Source organism: Anabrus simplex, chromosome 1 (assembly GCF_040414725.1).
Source record: "Anabrus simplex isolate iqAnaSimp1 chromosome 1, ASM4041472v1, whole genome shotgun sequence".
NCBI lineage: Eukaryota > Metazoa > Arthropoda > Insecta > Orthoptera > Tettigoniidae > Anabrus > Anabrus simplex.
In genome coordinates this window covers 26,370,518-26,393,284 of record NC_090265.1, presented here as the reverse complement: position 1 = coordinate 26,393,284, position 22,767 = coordinate 26,370,518, and the positions used below count along the sequence as shown (strand labels likewise).

Below are 22,767 nucleotides of genomic sequence, written 5' to 3'. Positions count from 1 at the left end.
ATGATACGATTAATATAGCATACCGTATAGGACTGTCGCCCAGGTAGCAGATTCCCTATCAGTTGTTTACATAGTCTTCTTGTAAATTATTTCGAAGAAATTGGAAACTATTCCATTCCCGAATGCCTCTTCCTATGATGGACATTTACCCCGATTAGTTCTTTAACAGTACGGTGCCTTCCAACTTTATCTTCATAAACATTAGAATGAAATGCATTATAAATAAATGGAAGCATGTGGAACTAAACGAGGTCACAGAGCTTGTTGCAAATAGAGCATCGTGGAGATACTTAATCAATTCACAGAAGCTTGCAGATAGAATGCTTAAAGGCAATAAGTCCGTAAGGAAGATGTTGGATGTTTATACGTATATGGAAGCGCGTTAAAAAGAGTTAAGAACAACGGCAGGGAACGAAAATATTTTTTACAATGTAAATTAGAAATACGATGAAAACCTGCATACCCTCTATTACGGAGCGAGCGACTTGACCAATCTACTACGAGAATACTTTCCAAAAACGCTGCCTTACATGACAGGTTATAACTGGCATAAGAAAATGTAATCTCGAGATTTTAATCCCAATTAGGTATTGATTTTGAAGCTCATAGATTAAAATCACGAAAGCTTGACATAAATCGTTGTCCATAACTCTTAAGACTCCCCTTATTAGGCTTTTTGAAGATAATCAACAGATGCAAGCACAGGAAAATAAGACAATCGAAATGAGCTTCATACACCTGACGATAGATAGCAGCACACTCGAAAGCGAGAAGTCGCTGAAAATCAGTCTAGCCAACTCCGTATATCGGTGTCTAGCTCCTGGTAGCTACCCAGCGCTTGCGCGGAGGTGGTTGCACGCAACGCAAAGTACCAGCTGCTTTACACCCCCAGGTAGTTTACCTCACGGGCAGCTGCCAGCCACTTTACCAGCGGATGGTAGAACCGGCCCTAATTCCAAAATGTGCCAGATTAAACTGGCTACAACTACATTCTTGTCTCCAATTAGATGCTCTTTGAGCAATGACTGAAAAATACATACCTTTCTGATTTTTTTTATAAGAGCCACTGGCAGTACAAAACTGCAGTCAACAGCAGGAACCATGGCTTTTCCATGAATAGCTTCATTTTCCTTGTGTTAACATCTGTGTTATTACAATTTCAATTTATGTTTAAAATTTGAAGTATTTTTTCACTGACAATTGATTTAAATCTAAGTCAATTACACCTCAAACACTGTATGAGTCATCTGTGAAGTCTGAAAGTGGCAGCAGTCACAGAGTTAGAATCATCAACTCCTAATGTTCACGTAACAGAAGAGCCTTTATTATTGAATCCACTTTCTTGGAAAACTCCAGTCATTAAGGAATGATGAACTCTCATTTTAAATACCAGAAGCAAGTATGATGATGATGATGATGATGATGATTATGATTAAGACCTTAATTAAACATTAAGTGTTCATTAAAGTCTCTGCCCCTTACCAACAAAAACCACTTTTTTCCTTACATATGAGATATTATAAAGATTCTAGCACAACAGCAGCAATTTCATTGAAAAAACTAGCAACTATGTAAAATTTGCCAAGACTTGGATGGCAACCTCCAGGTAGCAGAAATTAAATTTCTCAGAAGTATGGAAGTTGAAACAATCAAATGGAAGCAAGGAGACTTGTAATGGAGATTATGGAAGAGAGACCAAGAGGAAGGGAGGGGAGGACCAGATTGAGAAGGTTACTGGAAGAAGACATATGGAGGTAAAGAGAATATTTAGACTCTTCATATTTAAACTCTTTAAGCATTTTAATTGGACATTTGGCTCCTATGTTTCTAGAGGGAGAATGTTAAGTACTTCCTCATGAAATATGTAGGTATATTGATGAGATATGTTCAACGACGACATGATATGCTTTCCTTTACCACTATTCTAATTTGTGGAATCAAAGGGGAGTGAAATGGAAACAAACTGAAGCGCTGATTTTGAACATAAACAAGGCAAACCGTTAGAGTGGTGAGAACGCAATAATGATGATAATAATAATAATAATAATAAATAAAAGTCCAATAAGCTATGGAGAAGTATTCCGCTCTAGCTTTAATTATGTACAATTAATAGCAGGGTTTAATAGGAGTGTCTGTATTAGCTGATTGGAGTTCGTGGAGAACGATTGATTTGTGTAGCAGTGGCTTAGTGCCCTACCCAGGAGGTTCCTGGACATGGGCAATGAAAGAAGTGAGACTTCCTAACCATTGCCATGTTTGTTCTGGAGACTTCAGCATTACCAACAAAATGCAAGGAAGAAAAGTCTGCTCTGAACCAGGAGACCCTCTTATTAAACGAGTTTCAGAATAATTATTGAGAAATTATTTCATGTGGCAGAGGTATAAAGTTTTCTAAGATACAAGAAAACAACCAAAGGCAATAAGAAAAGAAAAATAAACTACTTATCTGGTTTTCTTTCAAGATTATTGTTCCCACCAAATACTAAGTGAACAAAACTCATAATACTTAATGTCACATATAAAATAGTAATAATATAATGCTACGACTGATCACAAGGGTAAGAAGAGGAGACAGAAGTACTGCTGGACCAATATCCATACGATTTATCTATTACAGGTAGGGAGAATATCCTTTTGCAAACACACATAATGAAAGATATTTCTGTACAACAGAAATATTTTAAAGCAAAATAAAATTAAAATTTTCTACATTTTACAATGGTGGAATTTACATCTATCGATTTTGTATCTTTAACTATGAGCAAGTGTCTTTTTATAAATTAGGCTGAGGATGGACATTAACTGCCATACTGAGAACATTCAACTGGCTTAGTTTATATCATAACTGTCCTTAAATTGGATTTGATGACTAAAAACAGAAATATTTGAAGTAAGTAAGTAAGTAAGTAAGTAAGTAAGTAAGTAAGTAAGTAAGTAAGTAAGTAAGTAAGTAAGCAAGCAAGCAGCTTATGGCTCTGTCATCTGCTAGTTGTTGAACACTTATTCCTATTATTTCAAAAGGTAATTTGAACCATACTATAAAATAGTGAGATTTTTATCCTGATCCGATTCTCATTTTTATGTTCGAATTTCATGCCCTTAAATCGTGTTCCCTACTAAAGAAACGTTTCACATTAGACCATACATTTCCTTTATTTGGCTGACAATATTTCAGGATTGAAGAAAATAACTTTTCAAACAATTTTCACAGAAAATATTTCATAAATAATAATTTAATTTTGACACAACTCAAATTCACGAACATATTATGAATGATGCAGTTCAAAAGTTTTGTTTTCTTGAAAGGATACAAGAATTACAAATTTAAAAAAAGAATGCAAGATCAAGTAACAATGGGATCGTCAAGAATGATAAAATAAAACAGAATTAAAAGACATAACAAAATTCTTGTATACACAACTGGTACTATAAATTGTAAAATATTTGCGATATTTAATTCTATATATATTACGTAACTTTCTCTTCTATCAACTATCATGTCAACACAAATATTCTTATATGTACATAATTACTAATTAAATGCAATGCTCTTTCTCGATACAATACATTCGTTTCTCAATCGCACATAAAACAAAGGAACATGGAATTCTGTTGTCGCAGAATAAATACTGTGCTCAAGTGTCGGCCAGCCTTGTGGTAAACAGATTTATCAATGGTCAAAAACTGTTGGCAAAATATATAAAATACGAGACAGTGACTTTGGTTGCTGCTGAATGAATACTGAATAAGCCCATCTATCTCCTCTGTGTGTCTGATAAGTAACAGCACAATCAAATGTTCAACAAGTTTGAAAAATAACTTCATTTCTCTTATCAGAACAAAATGCATACAGTAACACCCCGACCAAACAAGCTTGTCTATAGTGAAAAACTAGATAAAAGAGCTTTGTTTGTATTGGCACTGGTCCCGGCGACTCACAACGCCATCCAGACAGGCTTCATACACTAGTCACTGTGCACTACCTACAGTTTATTAAAAAACAAAATGGTCCCTTCTGTTTTGCTGAATTGGGGCATTACTGTACAATGGCCTTCTACCAGGAACATCGCTCTAGAGTATGCTTCACGTCTTCTCTGCAAGGAGCTCAGATCACCATCCACACCTAGAAAGACAAATACATTCATTGCCTTCTGCAGTATGGCGAAGTGGAATCCCCTTTCAAAAATTCACAAGTTGACTACAAAGATAGACGTATTATACACAACTTATAGCAGGTGTAACAAATTTCAACACTCAAACTTTCAGGGATGACAGAAGATACCCAAACAAATGATTTATTTAGCGAAGGGGTTTCCAATTTGCAGGGGCTCGAGGGTCATATTGGAAACCTTAGGCACGATCGCAGGCCACACTTTAAAAACAGGCTAATTTTAGTAAAATTCTGTAAGTAGAACAGAAGTATCAGTATGAGATAATATGCAGAGTTCAACTGAAATGAAGGCTTAATAATTTGAATTGCTTAAAACACTATTTTACAATTGCATAAAAGAGTAAAAATAAACACTATTAAACCCAGAACAGTTGAATTTGGAAAAAGAGCACAACAACGTCAGTTCATTTGAATTAATATTTGACAAATGACTAAGAGAGAGAGAGAGAGAGATAGAGATAGAGAGTGCAGTCAAAATAAAACTTAAAGAAGGACAGTTTGTTGGGAGTAGTGTGAAGGGGACAATGACATACAGCTGTAAGAACCTAAAATCCCAGCAACGTACTTCCAGGAGTACTTCCCTGAAAATTCCTTCAAGTGTGCAGAATTGTGTAACCAGCCGGTACTAACAACAAGAGGAGAACGAAGATTTGAAATGGCTTCTTACACCAATGGCAATAATAATAATAATAATAATAATAATAATAATAAATAATAATAATAATAATAATAATAATAATAATAATAATAATAATAATAATCACATGGCCTCAGCTACCATATGCAGACATTTCAATTTGACATCATCTGGCCGTCTACTTGTCAATTTCGATGTTCCATTTTACTCTAGGCCTACTAGACGGCAGACCGAGTAAACCGAAACTCTCTTGGGCGTCTATGGCCGAGATTTAATGAATTTTGTCGGGTAAACACCAAATGTGTCATCAGAGATCTTTTACATGTCGACATCACATGGAGTTGCAAGTGATAAAAATCATTGTTGTCCGTATTGAAGATACTAAATGTAGGATGCTAAATGGTTTATTGAATAGGTGACAAAATAAACCATTTAGCATTCTACATCACATGGAGTGTCGAATGGACTTTCTTCTGCCCTTCAAAAATCCGACTGCCTCTGCCAGGTTGAACCCACTATCTTGGGATCCAGAGGCCGACACTCGACCACTGATCCACAGAGGCAGCTACCAATGGCAATTTAAATATTTCTTTGTATTCATTGCATGCTACGTTGCATAAAATGTCCACAGTGAGGTTGACATGGAGTTCAAGTTTGGTATGTATCTCATAGCAATTTTCATAATGGCTAAGACCTAGCAATGGCATTCGTGAGGGCTAATTAAGTATGGATTTTAATGTTTTAAATAAAAAATAACCTATTCACTCCAAGTGAATATGTAAAAATAAGAAATACAGTAGAAGTCCATTATAGCGAGAATTCATAACAGCAAAACATTTACTCGCTATAACGGATTGTCGTTATATCCAATTTTTGTATAAAAGTCGGAAAACCCTTCATGCACTTTAAAATCGGTATGAAACGGCAATCAGTTTGTTCAAAACTTGCGTTTCCGTAGATGATAGCAACACAACGGCTTACTCATTTGTTATTTTTCGTAATCCGATAGTACGTGAAAGTGTATGTTTAATTTCATTCTGAAAAAAAATATAGTACCGTATATCTCCGAATCCAAGATGAACCCCATTTTTTCCTTTAAAAAATTTAAATCAGGCTCAAAAAGAAGTTTGTGAAATCATATGAATGCCTTGTCTTACAGTAGGCATACGCATTTTTAGACTATTTTTAGGCGCCGAACATTGACTTTCGTCACGCCGTATTTTTTAATTTTTGGCGGCTGCACAATTATTTATTTCCACGGGTTTAAGGACCATTAACTCAACACTGGCATCATAATACCGAAGAGAACTCGTTGAAAATTTTCTGGCAATACCTATTCCATGCGTCTCTACAATACAACGATCCATCTGGAAATTACTCTTGCTGTCTATAAAACTGTTACTTTTACGCAGCGTCAGATATAACCGGCTGCCGCTACACGCACATCTCGCTTGTCGGGTTCGGCCAAATTCAGCGGCTAGCGATGTATTAGCCTAATCGCGAACGTTGAAAGTCAACGAACGAGTTTATTGCGCCACAGTATGGCCATTCCGCCCTTGCGTTTTTCGTGCACATACCTCACAATGTCATCTTCGACTTCTTTAAAGCGTCCTTGTTGCGGACCACTGAATGCATTTTTTGTACAGTACGCATTGTTTTAGCTCTTTGTCTTCACGCTAATGCCAAATATTGGCTTTCGTTAGGCCTATGCCGTATTTTCTTGCGGTTGCACAATTATTCTACATTTCCGTGTGTTTAATAAACATTAACTTATAATTGGCATCATAATATCGACTAGAACCCGTTGAAAATTGGCCGGCAATACCTTTTCCACGTATCTTTACAATACGACTATCCATCACGAAAATATTCCTGCTGTCTATAAACCTTAATTTTACGAAGCGTCAAGTACAATAGATGCGTTATGATACTGCCACTGAATAGCCATGGCTTTTCTAAGAATTCCAACGAATCGAAAGTGAAGCGAAAACAAGTTATTTCATTCCTCTCCTCAAACAAGGAGGGGCGGGCCATCAGCTCAACTATGGAGCTCTTCGGCCTTGTAGAGGAAAGAAGTGGTGGAGAAGTTATAATCTAGGGGGGAGGGGGGGTGTGTCGTACACACCAGAGGGGGAAAAGAGTGAATGAATCTAGCGTAAGGGCACCGTCACAACAACCCGGGACCCAGGGCGAAGCCCCCAAAGCACCCTGAGCAGGCAAACCCCTACGAACAGCAGGGGAAGAGGGGACAATTGACTTTATTGAAGACTGATGTATCTCGGGTGCGCATTACAGAAAGTGACATTTATTTACAGATATGTACATAAGCGTATTACATAAACGGCGAACTACGAGAAGAGGTAAGAGGAGGGGAATGTTCGGGGCGGGGTGGGGAGTGAGAAGGCTCCACTCGATATGTTCGCCCGCGAAAACGAACGCCGGTGGTGATGAGATGGTCGACTTCGGCTGCAGAGGAGAGTTGGAGACGAACCATGAAAGTCGGGCCGCTGGAGTTAAAGATGCGTAGCGCTCGACGGGCAGGGACGCCTGCGAAGGTCAGTTCAGCCAGGATGTCTTGCTCGGTGAAGGCAGGGTCCAGGCCACGGATGACACAGCTCGGTGACGAAAGCCGGTGGTAAGCTGGTACGGAGGTGTCTTCAGTGTTGGGGGAGAGTGGCGGAGCTGCGGCGGTGGCATCGGTGAAGGGGACAGGGGGCGACTGCGAACTAGCAGGTAGGGAGATAACGGGTGCAGACATGATAGAAGAGGGTTGAATGGACGTAACAGTGCAGGTGGAAGTAGACGGAGCAGAATGGACAGAAGTGGTGATGGTGGTGGTGGTGGTAGTAGTAGTAGTAGTAGTAGTAGTAGTAGTAAACGTGGGTGAGGAGTGAGTAACGGTGGGAGGGATGGTCGGAGAGATGGGGAAGTCAGTAAGGGAAATCATTTGCCGTAGTAGATGCTCCAGAGTAGGGACCGCAGCATAGTCAGCATCATAGAGACGTATACCGTTTTCGATTATGCCAATCGGTGGGCCTGGAAAGCGGAAGAAGGCGACGACGTCTGGAGAAGGTTGTCCTGATAAGCCATCCTGGAGGCGAAGAACCGCTTCAACAAAGGTTCCGCTAAGGCGAATTTCATCACGGATGGAGGTTGGAGAATAAGAGGTGTCCACGCCCTTGATTAGGCACGAGTACATAGTGGAGAGGGGAGGCGACAGCCAACTAGGCGTCTGCCCATTTGATTTTCCTTGGGCCGACTGGGTAACAGTAGAGATGAGCGCCACCCAACCGAAAAAAGCGTGGACATGCGATGTTCGAAGAGGATGTCCAACGATTCGCGGCTAGCGATGTGTAGTAAAGAGGCGGTCATTTATTGTCAACGAGTTCTGTGTGCGTGTGAAAAGAAGCAGCGTGGTTACCGCGGTAGTTGCCAGTGGTATCCATTAACTTACTGAGGAAAAAAGTCTTGGATTCGGAGAAATACGGTATCACTACAGAGATTTCTGTGGCAAACACCTCAGCTTTCTTCTTCAACCCGCGTCACCTAACCTAACCGTATATGTAGCCTATCATGAAAACATTTGAAACGCATGTAGAGAATTAACCTCCTCGCGAAAAATGTACATGTAAATAGCCGTAACTAGACGCGAGAAGATATGAAATATCCTCTGAAATCAGTGATGTACTCTGCCATATGTTGAGGTGTATCACATTCTTACTTAATTTCCGTATATAACATTAAGATATCGTTTACTTCAGTCTTTATTTTTAACGAGTTAACAACTGCTATCAGTCATGTTATTTACGCATTTATTACGAAAACGTGTTTTCCTCTTTCATTTCGAATTTTCTTTAGAGAACAGCAGTCAGTGGGTATTACTAAGAAACTCCAACATCGCCTTTGAATGTCAACGAGAGAGCTTGCAAATGCACAAAGTGAGAAAACTATACCGTACCGAAGATGATCGATAGCATTTTGTTGCAAACGTTTCAGTTTTCTTATTCAAACAGTGTCACGTATCTTAACTTAACCGTACAATACGTATGATGAAAACACACTTCAAGCACCATTAGAGAAATTATACCTTTCTCGCTATAAATTTTCATAATAGCCTTTCCGTAATTTAACCAGACACGACAAAATATAAACTAACCTCTGAAATCAATTAAGTACTCTGCCATATCTCAAGGTGTATCCCATTCTTACTTAATTGCAGTATTTAGCCTCAAAAGTCGTTTAGTCAGCCTTAATTTTAACGAGTTAGCAACCATTATCGGACAAGTTTTTTACGCATTTATTACGAAAATATGTTCTCTTTCATTTCGAATTTTCTTTACGGAACAACTGTCGATGGATATTACTAATCGACTCCGACATCGCCCTCGAATGTCGGGGAGAGAAAGCGCTAGTGCACATAGCGAGGAAACGATGCCGAAGGTAATCGATCGCATGCAATATCATCGCTGGGGTGCATAAATATTGGTAACGGAAAAAATCGTGCGCGCTTAATCACTCGTAATAACGGATGCGCCAGTGACAGGGTTCTCGCTGTAACCGAAGGACGATACACAGTTTAATATAGGAATTTTGAAGGGACAGGAAAATGTCGTCGCTATAACGGAGTTCTCGTTATGTGCCGTACTCGCTACAGCGGACTTCTACTGTAATATTAAAGAATGAATTAGTTCCGACTTGGGTCTATAGCGGGTATAAAAATTAATATATTTTTGAAAGATCTATGAAATATTTTTTGGTATTGTAAATTTTCTTCAAATTTGTTTACTTTTTTAAAAAGCCCTCGTGGCCCGCATTTTTTGTGGCCTGCAGGCCGCCATTTGAAAACTCCTGATTTAGCCATATACAGAAAAATGGGAACACTGAAAGGAAAACAGAGACTGCTGAATGAAGGAAGCCGAGCAACAGAAAACTCGGAGGGTCAAGGACAAGACTCCACCTTTTCATACACTACCATCTTCAAAGAGATTGGCTCTCACCTCATCAATAGCCCACCCAGGTGGCCACGATCATTAAGGTGTCATGTCTATGTGGTCTGACACCATGGTTAGCCGCCAAGGTACGAGAAGTGGTGGAATACAATAATTGTATTAGAAATTATTTCTTGTCATTAGATTACATGCCAAACCCTCTGCAGTATTTGTATGGACTCTGGGCGTGTTACTCTCTTTAAAGTGATTTGTTCACCGGATGGGGATGTTAAGCCTTCTGCAGACCCCTTCGTATTATTCAAACAGGAGTAGGCTATATGTTGACAATGGGTTTTACCCTCTCCCTATCTCATCATAAGCATCAGGAATCTCTGGATGCCACACAATCAATCAATCAATCAATCAATCAATCAATCAATCAATCAATCAATCAATCGTCCTAGTTCTTCTAAATCTATTTCTTGTTAGCCCCTGACAAGCTCACTTCTGCTTTCCAGCTTTCCCATGTCAGGCATTGAGGAACAGGTTGAGGGAAGTGAACGATCTGTAGGGTTCCTCTTCTCCAGTTGCGCCTGCCCCATGTTCCCAGTCTTTCGCCAAACGTATTCATCATTTTCAATGTCAAAATCTTTTAAACAGGGTGTCAGGGGGAATGAACCAAGAAATGGATGGACCTGCAAAAAGTGAAATGGTAGAAACTACTGTAGCTCCAAAACTATATTAACGGGAATAGTTGATGTAACATTTGACAGTAAGGTTCAAAGTACAATATACATTCATTCCAGCTCGCGCCGCATAAATCACAGCCATTTCTAACGTTCCGAAGTCTGTTATCGCTATCTACTGCTTGGTGTACAGGCATCGCGCAGTGACGAGCAAGGTTATTGTTTGATTCGTATTGACAAATTCTACCGTTCAGTAAGCGACAATGTGAGATGGAGCACAAGTGGTATAACACTATTCAGTGCGTGAGAAGCCAAGAAAATTTGCGAACATGATAAAAATATCAAAATATATGGCAAATAATTTGTGTTAGGTTCTTCGGTCTGTTGAAACTAATTCAAGAATAAATAAATTTAAAAACTACCTGAAAAAGAAAACAGCCTATAACACAACTGTACCTGAAAAAGAGATTAATTAAAAATAGAATGACATATTTCGTTCTTGGCAGAATCTTCAGATTCTATAAATCACACTCAAAATTATTTAGACATGTATAAATATTTAGGTTTAAATCTTGTTAAAATCCTTAAACACCTGAAATTTGAAACGTATCTTTACACTGTACTTATAGGTTTTAGTATTGTATTTCAATCATTTTGTAAATTATGTATTCTCCTAAGGAATTGCCTAGTGAGATGTGTGCCCCGTGACCGTTTCGGTAACTGTGAAGGCCCAGCAGGAACCTGGAAATGTGGCGGCTGACGGGAGCTCTGGTGAAGATACCGCTGCCTTGTAGTAGGTGGGGTTGGCTCCCCAAAGTCTAAGGGAGGAAAACATTAAATAAAATTCACCCGTCGCCTGGAAGAAGTTGGACATAGGGCTAACATCCCACTCTGTAAAAACTCGAAACTTCAACACAAGAAAGCCGGACTGATTAATGAAGACAAACATGGCGTGGAAAAGGACAATGGTAGTGGACAAACAAATCAAGAAAGAAATAATTATATAAAGCGCAAGTCATCTGGAATGTGAGATCACTGTATCTCTGAGGAGCACCGAAGATGCTACTGGACCAAACAATTGAGCTGAAGTGGAGTATCATAGAAGATTTCTTGTACAATCCCTATACGAGTAACAGAAGAATAAGCAATTAAAGCTTTTAAGTCCATTTGATATAAACATACTAAACTAACTAGCACACCACCTACTAAACTAATCACAACTCCAAGAAGCAAGGTGAACCGGAAGTGGAAATCTAGAAAAGCGAGAAGCTAGTATATTATAAAGTTGTAGTAAGGAGAAGCAAGAGTTTCGTGGTTCACCACCAGCTAAAGCACCTTGTAAATGTGTTTACACCAATTAGTCCAAGATGATCAATACTCAGGATAAAGGGGAAATTCTTTAATCTCTGTACATAGGGTGTATCTAAATCAGGGATGCTCTTCGTGTTATATAAAGAAAGATGTCGTAATCGAAATGTCAGAGAAAATGAGGTTACTTTGTTACTTCTGGGCATACAATTCAAATTGATGAACTCACCGCATTTACTGTGCCAGAGCGCATACCGCTGCCTGCTGCTGTCATTCAGAGAAAGTGGGGTGATAATGTTCGGCACGAATAAAAGAGTTTCTTTGTTCGACTCGCGCAGAATGGCTTTTGTCTCTTGCGGGCAATATCTACACTTTGTTTACTAAGCAGTCGTAATCGCGCACAATGCGTAAGAATACACAGTAAATAAGAACACGATGCATCTGATCATTTCTCCTCTCGTCTGTTGGTGTCAGTAACATTCTTTATTACTTAACATGCGCGAAGATGCAACACTGGTGTCACATGATTGTGCACTCATTTGCTCACGACATTGTAAACGGAATGAAATACTGAACAAAAGAAACATTACGCCCAATGGTTTGATTACAGGAAATGTTCAATATTTTCCCTTCTACTTTGTTCTTCATGTAACAAAAAAAGTCCATGGGAGTTAAATTGGCCAAGCGCGGAGGCCATTTACTTCGCCCACCACGGCTTACCCATCTCGCTGGAATAATGATAATTTAAGTGCTGTGTGAGACACGGCGGGTGGCACAGCCAAATTCACTGCCGAATACCCAGAGGAACAACTTCCAATAATCCAGGCAGCAATTCCACCATGAAACAGTAGCATTCCTCACTATTCAAACAAGGAGGAACGACATGCAGCCCAAGTAAATAGTCACCAACAATGCCGGCCCAAATATCGACAGCAAACCGATGCTGAAATGTGCGTACTGGCACTAGGAAAGGATTTTTCCAAATTCAGCTTCTGCCCTTGATTTAGGCCCTTTACCACAATATCATAGCCTATTGGGTAAAAATTGAACTTCTTGTGCAAGGAAGAGAAAAAGCTCATTTTAAGTCTTACGATGAGAGGAACAAATTTTGGTGTGTGTCCCTGGGACACCGAAAACCATGTTTTAATGCCCTAAACCAAATTGTTTTCGGGATATTGGCACTACATTGTCACCGCTCTAAGTCAATAATAATATAAATCATGAAAGAGTCAAGCAAAAATGTCACCACCATCTGAAGAGCAGAAATCTGAATGAATCATTGTTACTTATGGCAGGAGCCATCATGTTCTGTAAAGAACTTGTGAAATTTTCTCAGTTTTCATTAACTTCATCGCAATTCATGAATCATGTCTATGTCAATTTTGTCGGATAATGCTAGGACATCCCCCAGAAGGGACGCGCGTCGGCCTCGCCTGACTGCCATGACAAATGGACAAGGACTACTGGTTCAAGAGCGGAACCATCAAAAGAAGCTAGCTCAATGCAAACATCATTTACGTATCGCCACGCTCAACATTGGGACTCTTACCGGATACAGTTACGAACTAGCAGCGATGCTGAAAGAACGGAAAGGGGACATTGCATGTGTGCAAGAAACATGTTGGAAAGACCAGAAATCTCGTGACATCAGAGATGGCTATAAACTGATCTACCATGCTACATCCAACAGGAATGGTGTTGCCATCATTGTCTGCGCCAGCCTGTGAGATAGAGTTGCTGAGGTTCAGCGCTATTCAGACCGCCATGTGTCAATTACTATCGATACACTGTCTTCTAAACTCGGTTTTCTCTGCACATGCGCCACGATCTGGCTAAAAAAGTAACAGTTTTGGCAGGAGCTCCAAGGCAATGTTTCAGCGTGTCCTCAAGATGAGTTTCTACTTCTCTGTGATGATCTTAATAATAATGCTATTTGCTTTACGTCCCACTAACTACTCTTTTACGGTTTTCGGAGACGCCGAGGTGCCGGAATTTTGTCCCGCAGGAGTTCTTTTACGTGCCAGTAAATTTACCGACACGAGGCTGACATATTTGAGTACCTTCAAATACCACCGGACTGAGCCAGGATCGAACCTGCCAAGTTGGGGTCAGAAGGCCAGCGCCTCAACCAACTGAGCCACTCAGCCCGGCTGTGATGATCTTAATGGCCATGTTGGTCACACCAAGGATGGTTATAGCTGCCATGGTGGTAATGGCTGTGGTATCCAAAATGATGATGGTACTCAAATTTTGAATTTTGCCGAGGCAAATGACTCGGTTATTGGTAACACATTTATCAAAAAGCGCATCAACCACCTCATCACCTACGCTAGTGGTGACTATAGCAGCCAAATTGACTTTATCCTTGTTTGACGCTGTGACCTCAGACAAGTATTAGATGTGGTCATACCATCTGACTGTGTAGCCCCTCAACATAAGCTACTCATGGCAGACTTAAGGATCTGTAAATATTGTAGGAGTGGAGGGATAAATGCCCCTGAAAAGATCAAGACCAAAAAGGGACCCTAGCAGCCAGTGTAAATTTACCTCCCGTCGACCTGAATGCGATTGACAACACGCGGACCACATTCTGCAGATCTGTCACTGCAACCGCCACAGCAACCCTGGGTACAACAAAACTAGTTCCCACCGTAGACAAGCAAACTTGGTTATGGACGGCTCAAGTCCAAGAAAAGGTGCATGAAAAGAAAAAGGCATATACAGTAGAACCTCGATAATTCAAAATCGGTTAATTCAAAATCCCACGTAATTCGAAGAAGCTCTCGTTCCCGGAAACATGAGATACAGTTTTGCATGTTATTTAAATTGTTTAATTTGAAATATGGATAACTCGTAATTCGAAGTACAATGTCGGCCCCATTACCAAAATTCAGACTTTTAATTCGAAACTGCCTTTACGTTTTAAAACAATAGTATGTTACAGGGCAACTTCAACTCTAAATTTATCCACATCATAATAGAACGCGTGTTCCGCATTTACACTCACTTCGGTGGGTCTACAGTGCGTTTCATGATTGCCAAGTTGAATGAAATCGGAATTCTTTTGCATTCAACCTTTTAAAGGTTGATTCAATCCCAACCAATCTCCTCAAGAAAGAAAAGTATCTTTTAAAGGAACACCGTAATATCACGCAACAGGCAGTGTGCGGGGAAACAGAATGCGCGAATGCTGGCGATGCCGACAGTTGACGAAAAGCATGGGTCATATAATAAATTTGTAGGCACCGAACAATACTGTAATTGCCGATGAAACTGCATTGCTTTATTTTAATGCGAGCCCAAACGCTCTTATGGTTTTAAAGGAGAAAGTGCCAGCCGGAGAATCGTACAAGGGTGGGGGATGGGGGTCATTGTAGTGCGTTGCAATCGCAATGCACATGGAAGCGAGAAACTTCATCCCCTCGTCATAGAAAACTTCGATAAGCTACAATGTTTTAAGGGCGTCGGGCACTTTCCATGCCAGTACAAAGCATCTGAAAATGCAAACAGTACAGATATCCAAAAAATAATGCATTTGCACAGGGGAACCAGCATAATTTATCCTCGTCTTTGAATTGTGATTTTTTTTCTTTCGTTGCGTGAGGTTATGTTCATCAGTGATTTATCCAAGTGCATTATTTGAAAACTGTAAATGCACCTTTTTGGATACATTTTGGAAACAGTTCTTTCTTCATGGCATTTGAAAGGTATAAACTGTGAATAAAGGTTAACTGCATGCAGTAACAGGCCTTAGAATATTTCGTAACGCGGCAAGGGTTGGTACTTCTGAATTGCGAATTGGCGGTTAATTCGAAATCACGTAATTCAAAGTCCGATTTTTTTAGTCCCAGCGACTTCGAATTAACGAGGTTTTACTGTAGAAACTGGATTTCACAAAAGACTCCAGAGAACAGGGAAAGATATGCCATAGCCAAGTTTGAGGCTAAGAAAGCTGTCGCTGAAACTAGGCGCGTCACTATAATGAGAATAAGAATATTTATTCACCATTGATCATTTATATGAAATAGGTTTTGTCATCCAATACTACAGTATTATTTCTACTATCTATATACAGTTATTAAAAGTCAATATTAACAGTTTTCATTTCTAAGAATTCCTTTACTTCATAAAATGGATTTTCCAACATCCAGTTATACAGTTTTCTTTTAAAATTATTGATGGACACATCCTGTGCAGAGAATGGTAATTTATTAAAAAATATTATACTATTTCCTTTTTGTTAGTTACCTGTTTTCACAAGTCTATGTCTTGGGGCATCAATATTACCCTTATTACAAGTATTGTGTTGATGGATGTTTTCCCTGATGGTAAATTCATTCAGATGGTTTTTAACATACAAAAATGAGATAAAAATATATAGATTTATAACTGTTAATATTTTAAGCCTGATAAAAAGGGGACAACAGTGCTCAGAAGAACCAGCTTTACACATTACACGTACAAGCTTCTTCTGAATTAGCAATACAGTATGGACATCAGATGAATGTCCCTATAATAGAAGCCCATATGAAATATGGGACTGGAAAAGTCCAAAATATGCCATTCTCAAATAGTCTGCTGTTACTAATTCCCTCAATTTCCACATAAGATATGAGACCTGTGATATCTTTTTACAGACATGATTGACATGTACTTCCCAGCTTAATTTGGTATCATATGAATAGTAACACAGTAAAGGTTTCCACCTTTTCATACTAATATGTATTTACAATATTATAAATTACATGGGACGAGTTTCGACCCACCTAGGGGTCATCATCAGCCATATTAAAGCATACATAAGTTTTATGTCAAATCCTAAAACATGTTATTTTTAACTGTAATAATTTATAAAGTGAAGTGTGGTAATGAGATGAGAATGTTAGTATGGTACAGGTGAGTAGTAATTAATAATAATACGAGAAATATATATACAAAGAAGTTTGGAACAAAGTACAAGTGGTGTAAAAATATAAACTCATGGATATCAGTAGTCCTCGTACTAAAGAATACAATGTAAAATAATACATATAAACATATATACAAGTATGTACAAAGTCTGGAGAGTAAAAAGTGATACTCTATTTAATGCCGAGTCGGCTTGACATTGATCAGCTTAAGCACAGAATTAGGCATTTGGTGTATTAAAGCTGTGTTGACTGGCTGCGTTGTTGATTGTTGGACGTGAAGCTATTTTTGAATTTCTGGTTAGGAAGAAGGTGGATACTGCGCGTGGATGTATTAATTCTCAGTTCTTAGCGGAAACCAAATTGGACCTGTTAAAATGGAGAAAGCCGGTAAAAACAAAAAACGGAGATAGGAAATGCTTAACATAAAGTGAAAGGACGCTTACCTAGCGCTGCGGTGTGTGAAGTATAGCTGATGGTGTGCGACTGGTGGCGGGAAGTGAAATGTGGGCAGAGGGGAGGGCAGGCGCGTGCGGGTTAGGAGGGGGTTAGGAAGAGTGGGGGTGGCTTGGGGCGGGGTGGGGGTGGGAGCCTTAAGGCGGGGCTGAAGGGTGTGGGAGAAAGGGTAATTGTCTCGGAAACGTACCTTTGATTAGACTTAGGATTGAGTTTTGGTTGGCTGCATTATGGTTTCTGAGGAAAGTGATGAATAGATCGAAGAGTGTGTTGGGTTTCTCTGAGATTTCGTTGAGATTGTGACTGCGTTGAAGTATTGGTCTAGGTGTATGTAGTCATTTTTCATTATGTTGAGTAAAGGGCCCTTGTTTGCTAATTTGAGGATGTCCATGTCCTGTTCGATATTGGTGAAATTATGGTTATAATCTTGCATGTGGTGGCCGATGGCTGAAAACCTGTTGTATTTTATTGCGTTAGTGTGTTCGTGGTATCTGGTATTGAAGTTTCTTCCGGTTTGTCCGATGTAGGATTTTTCACAGGTGTTGCATTTGATCCTATACACTCCTGATTTTAAAAAACTGCTGGTCTTGTTGATGTGTGAAGTATTGTGTAAAACGTTCGTGTTATTATTGTTGGTTTTGAAGGCTATTTTAACGCCTTGTTTCTTGAAGATATTGGTTAACTTGTAGATATCATTGTTGAACGTGAAGGTGGAAAATGTTAGAGGTTTAGTTACTTCCTTTTTGAGGGTAGTTTTAGGGCGATGTTTGTGTTTATTGATTATCCTTTCTATAAAATGATTGCTGAAGCCGTTGAATTTTGTCATTCCGCGGATTGTGTTTGTTAAGTTCGTTCTTTAGATCTTTCTTGGACATAGGTATGCTGAAGGCTCAGTGAACTAGGTTATTGTATGTGGCTCGTTTGTGGGACTGGGGGTGCACTGAATCTTGGCGAATGGTGGAGGCTGTTTGAGTAGGTTTTCTGAATATTTTATAACTGAAAGAATCTGAGTTTCTAGTGATAGTTAAATCTAGGAAGTTGATTTTTTTATTTGATTCGGATTCTAGTGAGAATTTGATATGAGAATCAATAGTGTTGAGTCTTAAGAGGGTGGTGGAGGCGTTAATTGATTTCTCATTCATGATTACGAAGACATATTCAACATATCTGGCCCAAAAGAGAATGTTTCCGAATTCATTGTCAATTTTGGTGTATTCGAGGAAGTCCAGGTATATTTCTGCCAAGATACCTGAGGCCGGTGACCCCATTGCCAAACCATCTTGTTGATATATGACATTGTCGAAAGTGAAAAAGTTATTGTTGATGATTAGTTTTAATACTGTGATAAAGTCTTGTAACTCTAGTTTGCTTAAGTGGCTGTTTTTGTTTAAATTGTTTTTAATTATCGGAATTAATTTTGATACTTGTATGCTTGGCACCATATCTGCTTTGTCCATATAGGCTATTGTTACGATGGGCTCGCCACACCCAAAGGCATTTTATACCTACTGCCAGGTTCAAAATTAGGCCGCCCCTAACATGGAGACAGACGCCTTTCGTAGCCGCTCCTCTGGAGTACAGACGCTACGGGTATGCCCCTTCAGCCATCTCCGCTGTACCGAAGTCCACCTTCTCCGCCGTAGATGCCGTTGAGGTCTTCACTCGTAACCCTGAGCTGGGACCCATACCAGATGTTACACACCCGGTCAGTGTGCTCTGGGACTCACATAGGCAGGGGCGCCACTCCCTGGGTAAGGCTGCCTCAGAAGAGGGTCCCTACCTGCTACCTGCGGGAAATTTGTGATAGGAACTTGATGTGTGACCAGATTTCTGTATATACTGATTCAACTGTTACATTGTATACCTTGAGAACGGGCCGAGGCCCGATGCTGTATGCTTATACATCTCTGTTACCACTGTATGTCTTTATAATAAATAAATGTGCACGGAAAGGCATTCGCCTTTCGTGGCTGCGGGTCGACTCCCGCGTGAATCCGGCTGACGCCCCCTCCCGGGCAGTACTTTCTTCTTTACACGCACTGGCATGATGTTATAAAACCAGCGCGCCTGGGAGGAGGGCATCAGTCTGGCTCGAGCGGGAGCGACCGGCAGTCACAACTTAAGAAAAAAGAGAAAGAACACCGGAAGAACCTTGTAGATGTAACAGCCATGCCTGAAGAAGCCTTTGGTGGAGATCATAGAGTTGTGATAGGAAAATTGAAAGTTGGAAAGATTGAAAAACCCCAATTAAGAAGAGAGAAAAGAATTAAAGTATGGAAGTTGAAGGAGAAAAGCATACAAGAATAATTTCAAAGGGAAATAATACCCTTGGTACCCAGGACAGAGGTGGGGAATGTTGAAGAGGAATGGAAAAGATTTAAGGAAGCACTGGTTGGATGTGCAGAAAAGGTGTTGGTAGAACATAAGGAAATGTGAAAGACAAAGAAACACACTGGTGGAATGATAGGGTAAAGATTAAAGTGAAGGAAAAGAAAATGGCATGGAAAGCATGGTAAACATCTAAGACTGAAGAAAGTAGAAGAAAATATGTGGAGGCAAAGAATTTGGCCAGGAAAGTAGTGGAGGAAGAAAAGAGGAAAAGCTGGGCCTTATTCACACAGAAATTGAGAGATGATACACAGGGCAGCAAGAAATTACTGTATGGTATCTTAAGAAACAAAAAGAGAGATCAAGTAAACACCAGATTTGTGAAGGATGAAGGTGGCATAATTTTAACAAAGCCAGAAGAAATAAGAAATAGATGGAGAGAGTATTTTCAGAAGCTCTGAACATAAGAACGGATGACAGTCATTCAATGGACGACCAATAAAGGCAATTAGTTGACGAAGAAATGGATAAAGAAATTACAATGAATGAAATTGAAATGGCAGTAAGAAAGATGAAGAATGGAAAAACTGCTGGAATAGATGAAATTTCAGTGGAGATGATAAAGGCAGCTGGAGCTGTAGGCCTGCAGTGGACATATCGGGTTCTCAGGAATGTCTGGGAGAATAAGGAGGTCCCTGAGGATTGGCAAAAAGAAATAATCATCCCAATTTTCAAGAAAGGTGATAAGAAAGTTTTGAAGAACTACAGGGGAATTACTCTAATATCCCATGTTGCTAAGATAATGGAAAGGATACTGGAAAGTAGAATAAGGTTGAGGGTTGAGAAGCAGATACAGGAAAATCAGTTTGGTTTCAGAAGTGGAAGATCAACAATAGAGCCCATTTTCATTATGAGACAACTAATGGAAAAGCATTGGGAGTACAGGAATGATATGGTGATGACATTCATTGATATTGAAAAGGCCTATGACAGTGCCCCTACGACGAAAGTTTGGGACAGTCTGGTGCAAAAAGGAATTGGACAGGGATTAATAAAAATGATCATGGCATTGTATAAGGAATGTTGTTGTTGCGTGCAAACACAAGTTGGCAGGACAAGTTGGTTCAAAATAAATAGTGGGCTGAGACAGGGAAGTGTTCTATCACCAATCCTGTTTACAACAGTAATGGATGACATCATGAGAACAGCAAAAGCAGCATATGGAGGAAGAGAAATGAACATGATGTTATTTGCAGATGATATTGTGATTTGGGGAGAAGGCGACAGAAAGGTTCAAGAACAATTGAATGTGGTGAATGGGAAGATTGAAGAATGTGGATTGAAAATAAGTGTAGAAAAGAGTAAAACTCTTGTTATGACTAGAGGGGAGAAAGAAGGGAAAGGTCAGATTAGACTTGCAGACAAGCCCCTGGAAGTAGTGGAAACGTTTAAATACCTGGGGAGTGAATTAATGGAGAATGCTCGACTGGATGCTGAGATTAGTAAAAGGATTCAAGCTGGAAGTTGTTTCTATCATAGTGTAAGAAATATGTTATGGGACAAAGATGTGCCAGTGGAAGCAAAGGATACTATGTACAAGATGTATTACGTACCCATAACAACTTACGGAGCAGAAACTTGGACAATGACAAAGAAGGATGAGAGTCGAATACAGGCAGCCGAAATGAAATTCTTGAGGAGTATGATACAGAAGAGTAGACGAGACAAAATAAGGAATGAGAAAATCCGGGAAGAAATTGGAGTGGAAAAAAAATGATAGAATAGAGAAGAGCCGACTAAGATGGTTTGGGCACATAAAGCGAATGAGCGACGAATGAATGCCAAAAAAGGTGATGGAAATGCAAATCCAAGGAAGGAGAGGCCGTGGACGACCACGATTGAGATGGAAGGATACCATCCAACGCAGCATTATAGAAAGAAACCTGGACTGGGACACAGTGTTGGAGGAGGAGTGGTGGAAAGACCGAAGAAAGTGGAGAGGAACCATATTTGCCCCTACCCGGCTACAGCTGGATAAAGGGAAATGATGATGATGATGACTTGTATGCTTGGGTACATGTTCACAATATCGAAAGAGTGGATGGAGTAATCCGGTTGCAAACTGAAATTGTTAAGTTTTTCTACTAGCTCTGATGTGTTTTTAATAGACTTTTTGGATAAAAATTGATAATTTTTTCTTAAGAAACATTGGATGAATTGTGATAATTTGTATAAGGGGCTTGGTCTATAGTTGATAATTGGGCGGATGGGAACTCCAGCTTTGTGTATCTTGGGGAGAGCTTTAGCAGTGGGGAGTCCTGGGTTCATATGTATGAGTTTGGATTTTTCCTGTTCAGTAAATAAAAATGAAGTGTTTTTGAGAGTTTGTTTAAGTAGTGTTTGAATTTTTTGTGTGGGGTCTTTTTTGATTATGGAAAAGGAGCTGTCTGTGAAAAAGTTTTTTGTTTTTTCAATATATACTTTAATATCCATGATAACTGTTGCATTGCCTTTGTCAGCTTTGGTTACAATGAGTTCGTTGTCTTTAATTTTCTTTTTAAGGGCGTATATGCGCTTTTGTTCAGCCATTTTTTCTCTATTATTGAGGTTATTTGCGGGGTTGGTTAGGTTGGAGAGGATATTGTTCAGTTTCCTTTTAACATCGGTTCTAACCTCATTTTGCGTATCTTCCGGCATTTTGCTAATGGTTAGCTCTGATTCTGTGATCATAGTAGCGGCTATGTTGAGGTTGTTCAAACTGGGCCAGTTGTGTTTCAGTCCTTTGGATAAAGTGGATTGTTCAATATCACTTAAGGGCGTGTTTGATAGATTTACGACCGCTGGATGAAACTGCGAACAATTGAACGTGTTTCTATTGGAGTTTCTAGTTTGAATGTTATGTAGTTGGGAGTTTTTTAGCCTGTTGGGTTTATTCTCCAAATTTGACTGTTTTTTTGGCTAGTTCATGGAATAATTTGTTCTCTACTTGTTGATAGAAAAGTGTTCAATGTGTGTTTGAAAGTAGTTTAGTCGCTGCGAGGTGAGCGTCATATAGTTTCTGATTCAAAAAAGATTTCTTTCTATGCAAGAATTTAATTTCATCTCTCAACCATATTTTGTTGGTTTTGTTTTGAGTTTTGATGGTTTGAGGTGAAATCCGATGTTTCTTTTTATTGCTTCTTAGAAAATTAGGTGTCAAGTTAAGTGATATACATTGTTTTAGGAAATCAACGTCTTTGCGTAGTTTGGCTATCTTTAATTTTAGGCCTAGATTTTGAAAGGCTTTCTGTTTTGCCTGGTAGGCTAAATCATCAACGGTTATGAATTTCTCCATTTTAACAGGTCC

At 39.5% G+C, this 22,767-nt stretch overlaps 1 protein-coding gene across 2 annotated transcripts in view; it reads right to left on the bottom strand.

The window, feature by feature from the left end:
* Positions 1 to 3,215: 3,215 nt before the first annotated feature.
* Positions 3,216 to 22,767, bottom strand: part of LOC136883508 (zinc finger MYND domain-containing protein 11) — a 313,597-nt gene continuing 294,045 nt past the window's right edge. For both annotated transcript variants that reach the window (XM_067155881.2, XM_068229918.1), the window contains exon 15: positions 3,216 to 4,123. The gene's annotated coding sequence lies outside the window, so the exon portion shown is untranslated. The remainder of the gene's footprint in view (positions 4,124 to 22,767) is intronic.